At 38.5% G+C, this 13,718-nt stretch overlaps 1 protein-coding gene across 2 annotated transcripts in view; it reads right to left on the reverse strand.

The window, feature by feature from the left end:
* Window positions 1-5,903: 5,903 nt before the first annotated feature.
* LOC136864269 (dnaJ homolog subfamily C member 5) overlaps window positions 5,904-13,718 on the reverse strand; it is a 406,165-nt gene continuing 398,350 nt past the window's right edge. For both annotated transcript variants that reach the window (XM_067141039.2, XM_067141037.2), the window contains exon 8: window positions 5,904-7,464. The gene's annotated coding sequence lies outside the window, so the exon portion shown is untranslated. The remainder of the gene's footprint in view (window positions 7,465-13,718) is intronic.

A 13,718-nucleotide genomic window follows, 5' to 3' on the forward strand; every position in this document is an offset into this window, starting at 1 on the left:
TCAGGGCGTGCCGTGAGAATGGCATTGAGTTCGTCCTCCTACCACCTCACTCAGCCTCTTGATGTCTGTGTGTTTCCACCATTGAAGGAAGCTTGGAGGAAGGTGCTAACAGACTGGAAAAAGAAACATTGTGGATGTGTACCCAAAGTAGAATTTCCCAAGTTGCTGAAAAGGTGTGTTGAAGACTCTGGAGCTAACATGGAGGAAAACATCCTCTCTGGCTTGAAAGCTTGTGGGATTGTTCCACTGGATCCAGAAAAATGTCAAAGATTCCACAACTGAATGTCACAGCTAAAGAAGAATGTGCCAAGACGTGGATGGATGTTCTATCTGAAAAATTTACCTTCGCCAGAACAAGTAGCCCAGCCATAAGTAGGCGCAGGAACCTTTTGGTGTCTCCTGGTACAAGCATCTCCCCAAAAGATGTGCAGCCGAAGCAGTGTACAACCTCGGTCTCATTGACAAATCAAAGAAAGGATAAGAAGTCAAAATCTCGTAGAAAGTTTGCTTCAGATTTGCTGGAAGAGCCTCAAATCAATGAAAACTAGTATCGAGGAATTGTTTCTCCTGGGGTCGAATCATTGTAAGGACCAGAAAGAGATTTCATAATTGTGAAATTTGTCACAAAGGAAGATAGAAGTTTTATGTGGGTGAAGTAGTGGGTGATGGATCTTCAAAGGATTTTTTAATAGTAAAGTTTTTAAGGAAAAAGGAAGTCAAGAAAATTATCTTTTTCCACTTTCCTGATGTTGTGGACCAGGGTGATGTCACGGATGGAAATATTGTGGCATGCCTGATGAAATATACAGAAAGGAGGGGTCGATACACCTTTCAAACTTTAGATGATTATACAGATGTGTCAGAAGTGTGGTAGGCAGTTGATATAGAGTAGCCTTATGAACAGAAAAATGGTGCCATATATTTTATGTTTTTTTTGTTGTTTTTAATTATTTTGTAGGTACCCCACTGGACAGATCAATAATTTTTAAACAATACATTGTTTTATTCTTTCATATTACCTTATAAATACCAGTGAGGTAAGAAGGGTGATGCGTTTTTACTGCAAATAAAATGTATTGATATTATCATCATCCTCATTATCCTCTTCATTGAAATCATTGTACATGCATTTAAGTGTCCCAGTTCACCCCAGAGGAATATAAAGTGGGACATATGGAAAATTACAGACAATATTTGAAAACACTTCGAAGTTTTCAAATGAAGTTTTCAAATGAACACAACAAATATAGATACACAGGATGAACTGAAATTTGTGCACTCGGGCGTCGTAGCGCGACTCCTCACATGCCAGCAATAAAAAAAGTCTCTCACTAAAGTTCGTCCTGCGAGTATATCCAGCAGAAAACGGACGTTGAAGAGTGGCAATCTGGCAACACTGTAACCATGTGTAGGGCAACTACCACTGTCAGCACATATTAGTCGTGCTGTACAGTTGGTGCAGTGGATAGAGTTTTGGGTTAGCATGCAGGAGGTTGAGGGGTCGATCCTGGGTTGAGGCGTATGTTTTTTTTACTTCATCTAGTATCGCATCTAGTAGATGAAGTGGTGCGAATCAATACACGCCCACGACATGGAAAGGGCGTCTTTCAAAGTTGACCAATGTAAACGATTGTTCGTCCATTTCTAGGATTGTAGTATGTAAGTGCAAAGGGTTTCGAGAGGACCCGCTACAATCGCTGTTGACGATTAAGATGCCAGATACCATACCACCTGGGCTACATTTATGAAATAAACATACTGCACCAAATGCGATGTGGAAGTCATAGTATAGCTTTAGCAGAGCTGGTTCTGTTGATGGTGCGAATGGAGCGGTCTACTGCCTGTCGAATCTCTGCAACAGTTCTGAAGCGAATGTTCACGAATCGTCTGGTTTCGATCACTGTCCAGTAACGCGGCAAGAGCATGCACATTTACAGAATTCCCCGCTCTTCGCTCTACTTACATAACAACTGGTCAACACTTATTGTATCATAAAAATAACATCTAATAGATACTCTCCATTTCAATTCCGCACTTTATTCTATCATTAACTTGCACTTATCAATAATACATAAATACATTATTACATGAAAGAGGATTAATATCCTTCTCCTCCCACGTCCCCCTCCTCCGTGTCCACTAGGTGAAGGAAGGTTCCACAACACTCACATCGCCCTGCCCCTACTTCCCCATACCCTCTTCATGGCACAGTATGCTAGATTATAACACGGAAAAAGTACTGACCTGCTCTCCCCTATCCAATAGGAAGGATCCACAACGTTCCAGTAGCCCCTCCCATGTGTCCCCTCCCCTCTCCGCGGAACAACACGCTTTGCCCAAAAATCTTCCACTAGCTTTTCCTTGACCACACTTGTGAAATAGTATTTGGCGACAACTGGACTAAGCTTCGACAATCCAGGTAAGTACAAAATTTTGTTTTTCATTATATTCATACTGTGATGGTTGAGTACTTATAAAATCATCATCTGTTAATACTTGTTCATATTATCACCTAACTCTCTATTATTGACAAGTTTACGCAACGTAAACAATACTGTACATATTTACGCATGATTTAAATGATTTGATAGAATCTGAGGATGTTCTTGTAGAACGAAACCTGTCATTCTTTGTGTAACAGTGTGTATTTTTTACAGGTATGTTTATAGTGTAATAAGTCTATGAACAGACGCCATTCTTCATGATCATCTCTTCCCAGAGCCACCATTAGCCTATTAATATAATAACAGTAAACTAATTGTTCATTTTCGGTAAAAAAATGTTAACAGATCGTATTCTCATTTTCTGAATGATTTTTTTTTTGCCAGGTTGTAAAAGGTTCCATTCCTGAAGACAAGATGATAAAAATCTTGGCTTGTGTTTTGGTTAATTTCAAATATCTTGCAAGATCATTTAATTCAGCTTATGATATCAATTTGAGGTTCTCAAGATACAATAAAATATCAGGATCACTAAGGGATGATGTATCAGGAGAGGAACTAGAGCCAGGAGAGGTAGATTCTTCCTGCATGGTCCATTTTTTGGGCGAGTTTTGAATTGGTAAACTATCGTTATGTTTAACAGGATGTGTTTCTCATCACAAATTAGGATATTAAAATGCATGCTATTTTTTTAAAGTAAAACCAGATACATTAACCATACATAAATATCAGTCTGTACTGTGATCCATAGGTTTCCTCCATAACATTGGAACCACAAAAGGCATATATGAATGTGTACCTTTTAACTAAACCGTTCAAGTTCTTTGGCAATTTACACAGTACGAGTTGGCTGCCCAAAATTTATCTCCATCACCAAATTTACTATACTTCCCAACATATGCCATCACATGCTGTACTGTGTTATGAGTTATACAGCAGCCATATATTTCTGTATCTAGCCTACTCATTCATGTACTTACCGTTTTGTACAATGCCAGAATGCACATCCTTTATAACTATGTTATACTGCATCAAAACAGACCTTGGAAGAAATAAAAGAAGTGAATGCCGTCGATGCTTGTTGTTATGTATTTACAGAATGGAGAAAGCTTGGGGTTGGCTATTCCCATACTTGGCACAAACAACATTCAGCTCCATCTACCTGTAGGTCCAAGACACTGCCTGCCATACAGTGCTCTTGAGATTTCTCAAAATTTCTTGCGAGAAACAGCGCCTGCACTAGTCTAGAGAAATCTTGAGACCCCAGGTATACAACTGAGTGCAAGAGTAAGGACCTTCGTCGAGCCCTTATCGGCGCAGATATATCACTTTGTTGAAAGGTTGGAGAAGTCACAAAAGTGAAGTTAAACACAGTGCTAGCCAAAAATCCGCCATATAGTAATATGTGCAAAATCAGTGCAATTTTAAGTGTTGAATCAAGTGTGGAACCTGATCTGGATTTATCTTCTGGATATGTTGCAAGGTTTAAAATGGTCCCTGTAACTTCTTGTGATGGTGAGCAGAGGTTCAGTACGTACAAACAGTATTTTGTAACCCACTGTTTCGCAAATAAGTATTTCTCATTAAAAGATTATGATGTGTCTTTAAAAAAAGTAGCAAGTGCTCAAAGTAAAATCCCAATAATTATATATGTAAGAAGGTTAAACTTTTGTTTTTTGGACTATCCTTTAAATTGTTGTGTGGCATAAATGTCCATATTTTGAGAATTTTTAGTACATATTTTACTCCATAATTTGAGCATTTTTAGTCCATATGTATGTACATATTTAGCCATTTTTTATTACATATAAATCCTAGCCCTGTATCCAGTATAAAGTGACTCAAAATATGTAAAACTTTTAAAATGAGCAAGCAAAGGAAGTATGACTACCTTGCTAGATATGCACTAATGTTCCTCCGTATGAGAAAGATGTTGGTAGGAGGAAGAAGGGGAGGGGGCAGTGCCAATATCAGACCAAATACATCCATGTTCATAAAAAAAAAGAACACCTTGAAAGACTAGAGATAGGAAGTTCATATTCACAGGGCGTGTTCATTAGTATGTTCTGCAGAAACGACCAGCATTTCAGTCACCTAGGTTCAGCATGTGCCCTGTTGCCTAGCAGAGACCGGGTCCTCCATGGGCACTGATAACTTGTTCCATGCGTGACGGCATCAGCACGTATAATGCGTAAATGGCGTCCTGGGGTATAGCCATCCATGCTGCATTCACCTGGTTCCACAGTTCATCTTTGGTGGTTGGCTTGGGGTCACAGCGCCATGTCCGTCGTTTCACCATATCCCACACATTTTCAATTGGTGACAATTCTGGTGATCGGGCGGGCCAGGGCAGCAATCTGACATCCTGTGACAACAAGAAGACACAGGTTCGTGCAGCAACATGTGGTTGCGATTGTCCTGCTGAAATATGGTGTCTGGGGTGCTGTACAGAAAGGGCATGGCTACGGGTCGCAGGATGTCATTCACATCGATCAAACTAGTCACAGTACCCTGGACATGCACCAACTGTGATTTGTGATTGTGCCCAATAGCACAGCACCCCACACCACAATGCCTTGAGTTGGCACTGTATATCTTGTGCGAATGCAATCAATGTGATGCCTATACCCCTGTCTGCGGCAAACCAAAATGCAGCCATCATTTTCAAACAAATAGAACCTGGATTCGTCCAAAAACACTATCTGCTGCCATTCCTGTCCCCAGTGATGTCGTTCCATTCACCATTGCGGTCTAGCATATTTATGCACATTAGTCAAAGGTAGGCAGAGAAGTGGACGACGCGCCGGTAACCCAGACCTAAATAAACTGTGATGGACTGTCACTCCTGATAGTGTACGATGGGTTCCCCTCTTGCGCCAGAACCGAGGAGGACAGGTCTGTCCTGCAATGACATTTGGATGAGGTGTCGACCTTCTCGACGGGGGGGGTCTGGGTAGTGCAACCAGGCCCATCTAAGTCGTGTCTTACGGCCTTCTGTGAACCATTCTGTACACACCTGTTGCACTGCTGAGACACTTCGTCCCATACGAGCGGCAATTTCCCGGATGGATGAATCATGTTCTCTCATGTCAATAATGCGCCCTCTTTCAAACTCACTCATTTGACGGTACGGTTCTCGCACACATCAGCGAGGCATCCTGCACGTCTGCTCAAGTAATCTTTGGTTTATAGCGAAAACGAGAGCCGCAGGCACATTTTACCAGTTGGTGGTGGTGCGCCGAGATATCGATGCTGACCTTGAACCTGAGGGCTGACATTGTTCAAATGCTAATCATTTCTCCAGAACATACTAATGCACATGTCCTGTGAATATGAACTTCCTATCTCTAGTCTTTCAAGGTGTTCTGGTTTTTATGAACACGAGTGTATGTTACTTTCGAAAAGGAAACAGGATGAAAGGAAAGACTAAGCAATTTAAAAATATAGAATCATTCTGAGACGTTGGTCTCTAAATAATTTACTGATAACATCTTTGACAAGATCACAGTACAAAACAATTACACCATCAATGGAATCATTATGGGTTTACAAATGGACTTCAGACTGATTGAGTTCAGCTAACAACAGGGGATGCAAGAATGAAATTCATACAAGATATCTGTGTTATAGGAACGAATTGTGATCTCTTGCATTGTAATTTAGAGCAATAAATATTTACACAGAATCAGAAAGCTAAGTAGGGAGTAACAATCTTAACAATTTAACAATGTGATATATAATTTAATAAAATGGTAATGATCTTTTAATAGCAGTAGGATTCATAATATACAGCAGGAGTTTTCATAAACATGACTGAGGATTTCTATTCTTGAGACTATCAACAGTTAGACATGATTGAACACTCAAGTGCCGTTACATAAACTATTCTGCTTTTGTTACAATACAGTACCTCAAACACCAGATACAAAGCCATTATACTCCTTTTATGACACGTGTTGCACCACACAGAGAAACCGCAATATGACCTTAAAAAGTCAAATATTTTCAGCTTAGAATCATCACAACAAAATAGACATTTCTAAAAACCTAGTTTTAAAATATTTCACACTCAATGAATTTTTATTAGGAATAGCTAATGGTTGTGAGGATGAGAAACCAATCCAACAAGACAACTTTCTGTCACAACTTAAAACGCATGACCTAAGGTCATAATCGCAATGTAAGAAAACAGGGCAGGGTCATGCATACTGCCATACTGTATATTTAAAAGGAATAATCACAGCTTCAAAAAATATTTTTAAAAAAGACAAATTACCTACTACACAAAATTCATGCTTTCAGGAAAACTGGACAAGGAAGAGGGAGGTATATTCAACTTAAATTACAAGAAGGGTTTTACCACTTTTTGACTACTTTAAGACAATCTATGGTAAAAAAGAAAATAATTAAATTATGAAGATTTGCTAATACTGTTTCAGAAGAAGTCTTGCTCAAACACAGTCAAGTAGTTAAAAGCATGTCCCAATTAAAGAAGTTTGCAAGCGTAATTTATGAAATATTATAACAATTCACAATTAATGTACTATTATAATTCATAATTTATGTACTGTTACATTCTTATTACATCTTAACAATAATAGTATCACTGATGATATATACTGTATTGACACAAGTTTAAAAAGGAAAGTTAAAGTAAACAAAGGACAAGGCAGTATTACTGTTTGTATTGCACAGACATTATTACATATGTCAGCATTAAACTAAATTAAATTAAATTAAATTAAATTATGAGTCTTAAATATTTCAGGGTTTATCTTTCCATTATCTGCAGAAGAATAGGAATTATATGTCATCCTGAAGAGAGAAAAACACACACACATAGCAACAAAATATAAAACTTCTAATATGCAAAGGAAGCTGGGTTACACAGGCCATATTCTATGCACACACTGTCTTTTGTTATGGTGTAGTGTGGTTTCTTCAATAGCTGTGAAAGAATAGTCTTAAGTAACTCTTCAATCACCAGAGATGGAAAGTGGTAGTCAGGTGGAAGACATTTTCTCTGCAAAGAAATTGAAACAGCCACAAGCTGAGTCAGACCACAAAACAAGTTTACAGCACGACTTAAATGCAACAAGTCCAAGTGAGATCCAATTAGGTTATTTGCAATGTTTGTGTGCATGTTCATCAGAAGCTTCCTTCATCTTTTTATTACCCTTACTAAAGGAAGTGGATGAAATATAAATGAAATCTCTCTAATTATAGAAACAAATGTAAGAAATCTTTTGTATCAAATAGCTATATATCAGCTAAAGATGCATATTGGTAAAGCAAATAACATCAAGGGAAGGAAGGGTGTAGTTTATATGAGTCTCATCCAACTTAACATCTATAGTATGAGGGCTATTTTTAGTGGCAACACTGCTGTACGTACACCAGGAAATGGAACCAGTGTTTCTCATGTATATGCATGTTAGGGGAGTACCCAACCTACCCCAAATAATATGGCATTGTTCACCCAATGCTCCAAGCATGTGCTGTGCTGCAAAAAATAACCATCTATGAGAGACTGGTTGAACGGCTAGTCCCCACGGAAGTCAAAAGTATTATAATACCAATATAAATGGTCCATTATTGGACATTATAAATTTTTCAGCTAACTCATTCCTGGTTGCCAGCATTTCGCCCCCGTGTGCTAAGTTGGGCTCATCAGTTGGTACTTAGCACACCCACCAAGACACATGGCTAGTGCATACCGTGGAGGCCACTACGTAGGCTACTTGAAGCCACCGGCAGTGCCAATGCACTATGAGAGACTTTGTCTCATTACCAAAAATTGATGCCTGCTTGGCCATCAGATGATATAGATGTTGATTCCCATAGGGCAACGGGTTCTGCACAATGCTGGGGACTACACTGAGAAACTGTATAGACATGTCACAGAGGTACCTCTTTTATATCGGTTGCAATTAATAGGTGTCCCTGGTTCAATTCCCATAGAGAATCAACATCTATATCATCTGATGGCCAAGCAAGCATCAATTTTTGGTAATGAGACAAAGTCTCTCATAGTGCACTGGCACTGCCGGTGGCTTCAAGTAGCCTACGTAGTGGCCTCCACGGTATGCACTAGCCATGCGTCTTGGCGGGTGTGCGAAGTACCAACTGATGAGCCCAACTTAGCACATGGGGGCAAAATGCTGGCAACCAGGAATGAGTTAGCTGAAAAATGTATAATGTCCAATAACGGACCATTTATATTGGTATTATAAATTTACTCATTCAGGACAAATATTTCAGGTTCCCTATGGGAATCAACATCTATATCAGTCAAAAGTATGTCGGAACCTCACTAGTGCGAAGTTGATGGCGATTCTGATGTACAATTGTGATGACATCTTAAAGCATACCATATCCCAAAGGCAGACAATGAATGTGTAATAGAACTCTTCATTTTTGGAACATCACCTGCAACTAGCATTGCGTTATAATCGACAGTACTTTCTGCAGACACCTCCTACCATTTTTCAGGTGGCCTATTTGTATGCTCAATGGGACTGAAAGTGCTCTATCATTCCCCGTACTCCCTGAACTTAAGCCCCTGTGATTCTGATTTGATATTGAAGATTAAGGAACTGTTGTTCTTTTAGTTCTGCAGGCAACAGACTGCACCATTTGCACCATCTAGGGGACAGGCGCTGCTACAGGAATACTACAGCTTTCACTTCTCTGGCAACGGGTTCTGCACGATGCTGGGGACTACAATGAGGAACTGTATAGACATGTCACAGAGGTACCTCTTTTGTATCGGTTGCAATTAATAGGTGTCCTTGGTATGTACCCTCTAAACTGTCATTAAATCACCCATTATATTAAGGCAGCAAGGTAAACGGCAGTGGCACCAGAGGTACTTGCTTGTTCGAGGATTTTGTGCTTGAATTGTATTGCAGACTGTAGCACTACCACATATTTGCTATTTCTCAGTGGTGAGCAATTAATACGCAAAGGAAGTTGGGTTACACAGGCCATATTCTATGCACACACTGTCGTTTGTTATGGTGTAGTGTGGTTTCTTCAATAGCTGTGAGAGAATAGTCTTAAGTAACTCATAACATCTGATTTTTCTATCCAGCAACATTTTCTCTAATTCCGTATCTCCTTCACTCTCCCCTAAAATTTTCTTTTATAGCACTTTTGGATGGCTTAGGCTACAGTCTTCTGTCTTTATAATCCAACACCGTACATGACCTTAGCCCCATAGATCTCTTAATTCATACTGTATTCCGTTACCTAAAATGATGTCAATACCGTATTTAGAGTAAAAGTATCTTCTGGGATGTTATGCCATGCTTACATTTTAGAAGAATGATTATGTTCATGGATACAGTAGGTCATTTCAATACAATCTGATGGCCTACCTTGGGTAAAGCATGCAAATTAACTGTGGTCCTCCTATGAGAGAACTGGTACAGGCGGGTCCTTTTTTCCACACTCGAAGTTACATTCTGTTATAGGGAATAGGGAAGAACCTTCAGTAGTCTTGATTTTGCATAACATCTGGGCTATTTTTATAGTGGTTTCTCAGTATTCCCTGCTCTAGTTGGAAAGTGTATATAAAAACCATGAAGTATAATATCATTATAAGAGTAAAGGAATGCAAGCTCCAAAAAAATCTGCTGCAGCCAGGTACTCACTCAAAATGTTTGACTGCATATAATTTTCAGTGATGGGTGATAATAATGTGGACAGCAAAAGCAGCTTCTGCAGGAACAAGAATGAATTCAGTGCTATACTGGGAGCACCCTGATGCAGTAAATGGGAAGACTGAGGAATAGAGAATCAGGATCAGTGTGGAGAAAAGCAGATAATGGTGATAAGAAGGTGACAAAACTGGAGTACAAAAATAAAAATTGAAATTTTGGAGATTGGAGGAAGTGAATGAATGGAGATTTCAAGAATAAGATGGGAATAACTTGGAAGTGGTTTCTATCATAAGAATTTACAATCGGCCATGGACAAAGGTATGCACCAATGAAGGCTATGGTAATAATGCTTTTTTGCTAGTGGCTCTATGTCGCATCGACACAGGTAAGTCTTATGGCGACGATGGGATAGGAAAGGCCTAGGAGTTGGAAGGAAGTGGCCATGGCCTTAATTAAGGTACAGCTCCAGCTTTTGCCTGGTGTGAAAATCGATAACCACAGAAAACCATCTTCAGGGCCGTCGACAGTGGGATTTGAACCCACCATCTCCCGCATGCAAGCTCACAGCCGTGCGCTCCTAACCGCACTGCCAACTCACCCGGAAAGGTGATAATGTACAGGGCTTATTACATTATTACATGCCTATCATGACAAATGGCACCAAGATAGCCAGTGACAAACAAGAATGAAAAACTGATAAGAGACAGTGGAAATGAAAACATATGGTATGTAACTACATAAAAGGGTAAAGTTGCATGATAAAATGTAGTAGAGGAATAGACCGAGATGGTTAGGATGTAGAATTGCAAATGAAAGGAAAGAGAGACTGAGGAAGATCAGGATCACAATACATGGACCTGCTTAAGAGTAGTATAAGGCAATAAACAAATTGGACTTGAACATGGTGATGGATGACAAATGATGGAAAATAACAATGATCTTGATCCTTAGCATTTATATTGGATAAAAGATATTCCAACAGTGAATAATAATGTGCAAGTTATCAATTGCAACAACATTTTCTCCTTAACAATTCCGTATCTCCTGCCTTAAATAAATAAATAAAATTGTCAAAAGAATGAAACTGGAGTGGAAAATATCCCAGACATCCTAATACCATCCTGGAATAAAATCCCATATGCTCAAATGCATTACAGGGCTCGTACATGAGAGCATTTTCTAGATATTATAAAAGCTATATACTAATCAAGTTGGCTACACAATTCAGGCACATTGCTGTGAGCTTGCATATGAGAGATGCTGTCTGTGAGGTTCAAATGCACGAAATCACAAGATAGTTTTTCATGGTTTCCAATTCTCGCACCAGGAAAATGCTGTACCTTAATCGACGACATGGCTGCTACCTTCCCAGTCTTAGCCCTTTCCCATCTTTGTCACAGAATACCTTCTATGAGTTAATACAACATTAATCCACTAGCAAAATGACTATAACCAAGCTGATATTAACATCTATATTAATTAAATCATTATTCCTCTGGTTTGGGTGATATTTCAAAAAGCATGTGTGTGTGTGTGTGTCTATAAATTCTTCGAAAAAGTATTTTATTGGAGTAACTTAAGTAAGGGGAAATGTCATCTCTAATCTTATACATATCTGCCAGGTTATTCTTAGCAAGATATCACCACAAAAGATAAAGACTGCACAATCAGTAGGACTGTGTTTAGTTTAAATGTTATGGGGCAAAAGCTGTTATTGTGGACAGCATAGAAGCTAACAGAAACAAATTTATAGAATCCGACAAAAATTCAAAACAATCCACAAGTTGGTCTATATATAATAAAATGAGAAAACAGCTAGTTCAAAGAGTCATTTGTGTATCACACTAAATGAATATAATAAGGAGTTTGAAACCCATGAATTGAAAATTCCATTCCTCCTCAAATGTATACCAAAAACAACATTGTTATTATGTTATAATTACAACCCATTCACTCACTGATACATCAAGAAAAATTCATATGGAAACTGTGTCAGATTTTACTGTATTTGGCAAAATTCCCAACATTGAAATTAAAGAAGAATTACAGGAGGTCCCAGGTATTCTAGGGGTGCATTATTAAATGCAAGAGAAATACATTAAATTCTTATAACCATTTAATGTTAACTGCCCTTGGCAAGAAGTCAAGCTGTTGAAATGTAGGAAGTTTCAAGACTTGTTTTATCATTTAAATTTCAACAGTTTTCCATCAACTGTTATTGTGGACAGCATAGAAGCTAACAGAAACAAATTTACAGAATCTGACAACAATTCAAAACCATCCACAAGTTGCTCTATATATAATAAAGTGAGAAAACAGCTCGTTCAAAGAGTCATTTGTGTATCATACTAAATGAATTCAAAACCATCCACCAACCATCAGTGTGGGACGACTTTCACTACCTGGCTACCTGGTGCTGCAGGAGGAGTAGAGCACCAAGCATGCTGAGAGTTCAGGCTTGTAGTTAATCGGGCATAACTGACAAATGATTCAATGAATTTTACCAAAATTTTCAGCATATTATTCAAATGATTTTATTCTATTTTCTTCCCAGGGCTCAATTTCATAACAGCATCAAGCAAAAATCCCCAATACTTTGTATCTCACACACACACGCGCGCGTGTGTTTTTTTTTTTTTTTTGTGTGTGGCAGTACGCAATACCAAATACAGTAGAGATAATACACGGCAGTTTGCAAGATAACGAGGGACAGCGATTAGAGCTCTATCTAGAGGAGTGACCTGGAGTTACCGATTCTGTCATAAGAGCACATGTATTTGTTAGTGAAGATTTTGGTGTTAATTATGCGTTTGCTGTAAGTTAACATAAGTAAATAGTAGCATGTGTCATTCCTTTATATCTCCTCTCAACAAGAGTGGAAAGATATGTGCTGTGTTTGGCTGCAATAACTATGAAGTGCAGAAGGATTTGTGGTCTTTCTTTTGTTTCCCTTGTGACAAGAAAATGTAAGTAAATATTGTGACAGAGATTTTTATAGTACTTCCTAAACTTCTGACCTGCGAGACCCATATTTTAACTGGCTTAAAATATAAGCAGCTTATTTTATTGTATAGTGCAGCAGTTACACTTCAATACCGATGTGCTGTTGTAGGTGTGATCTGTGGGTTTTGACATGTCAGAGAAGCGACTTCGATAAGGTAAATATGAAAAAAGGACATTACTGGTATGCTTGAATAAGAATTATACAATCTGTTCAGATCATTTTCAGGTCAATGACTTTACAAATCCCCGACTATACAACGAAAGGTATGTTAAATTCTTACTCTAAATTGTACGTAAATATTCCTCAAAACATAACTATTGATAGCATTTTCATGCTTTTCTTTATTTTATCCCTCTTCTTAGATTAAAGCTGTGATCTGTACCAGCACAGAATCTCCCAAAAAATGAAACATCAAATGCTACCGACCCTTACAACAGGGAGTCCTTACAAGAGAAAAAGACAGGAATGTGCTGATCTGTTTATTGACAAGTGCCTCAAGTGCCTTAACGTGATGATACAATGATTTTTTTAAAATGAGAGAATAGACAAATCTAACCAGACACATTCAGGCAGGAATGCTAAAGCAAAAAAAGTAATGCATAAATGAAA

Source organism: Anabrus simplex, chromosome 2 (assembly GCF_040414725.1).
Source record: "Anabrus simplex isolate iqAnaSimp1 chromosome 2, ASM4041472v1, whole genome shotgun sequence".
Classification (NCBI taxonomy): Eukaryota; Metazoa; Arthropoda; class Insecta; order Orthoptera; family Tettigoniidae; genus Anabrus; species Anabrus simplex.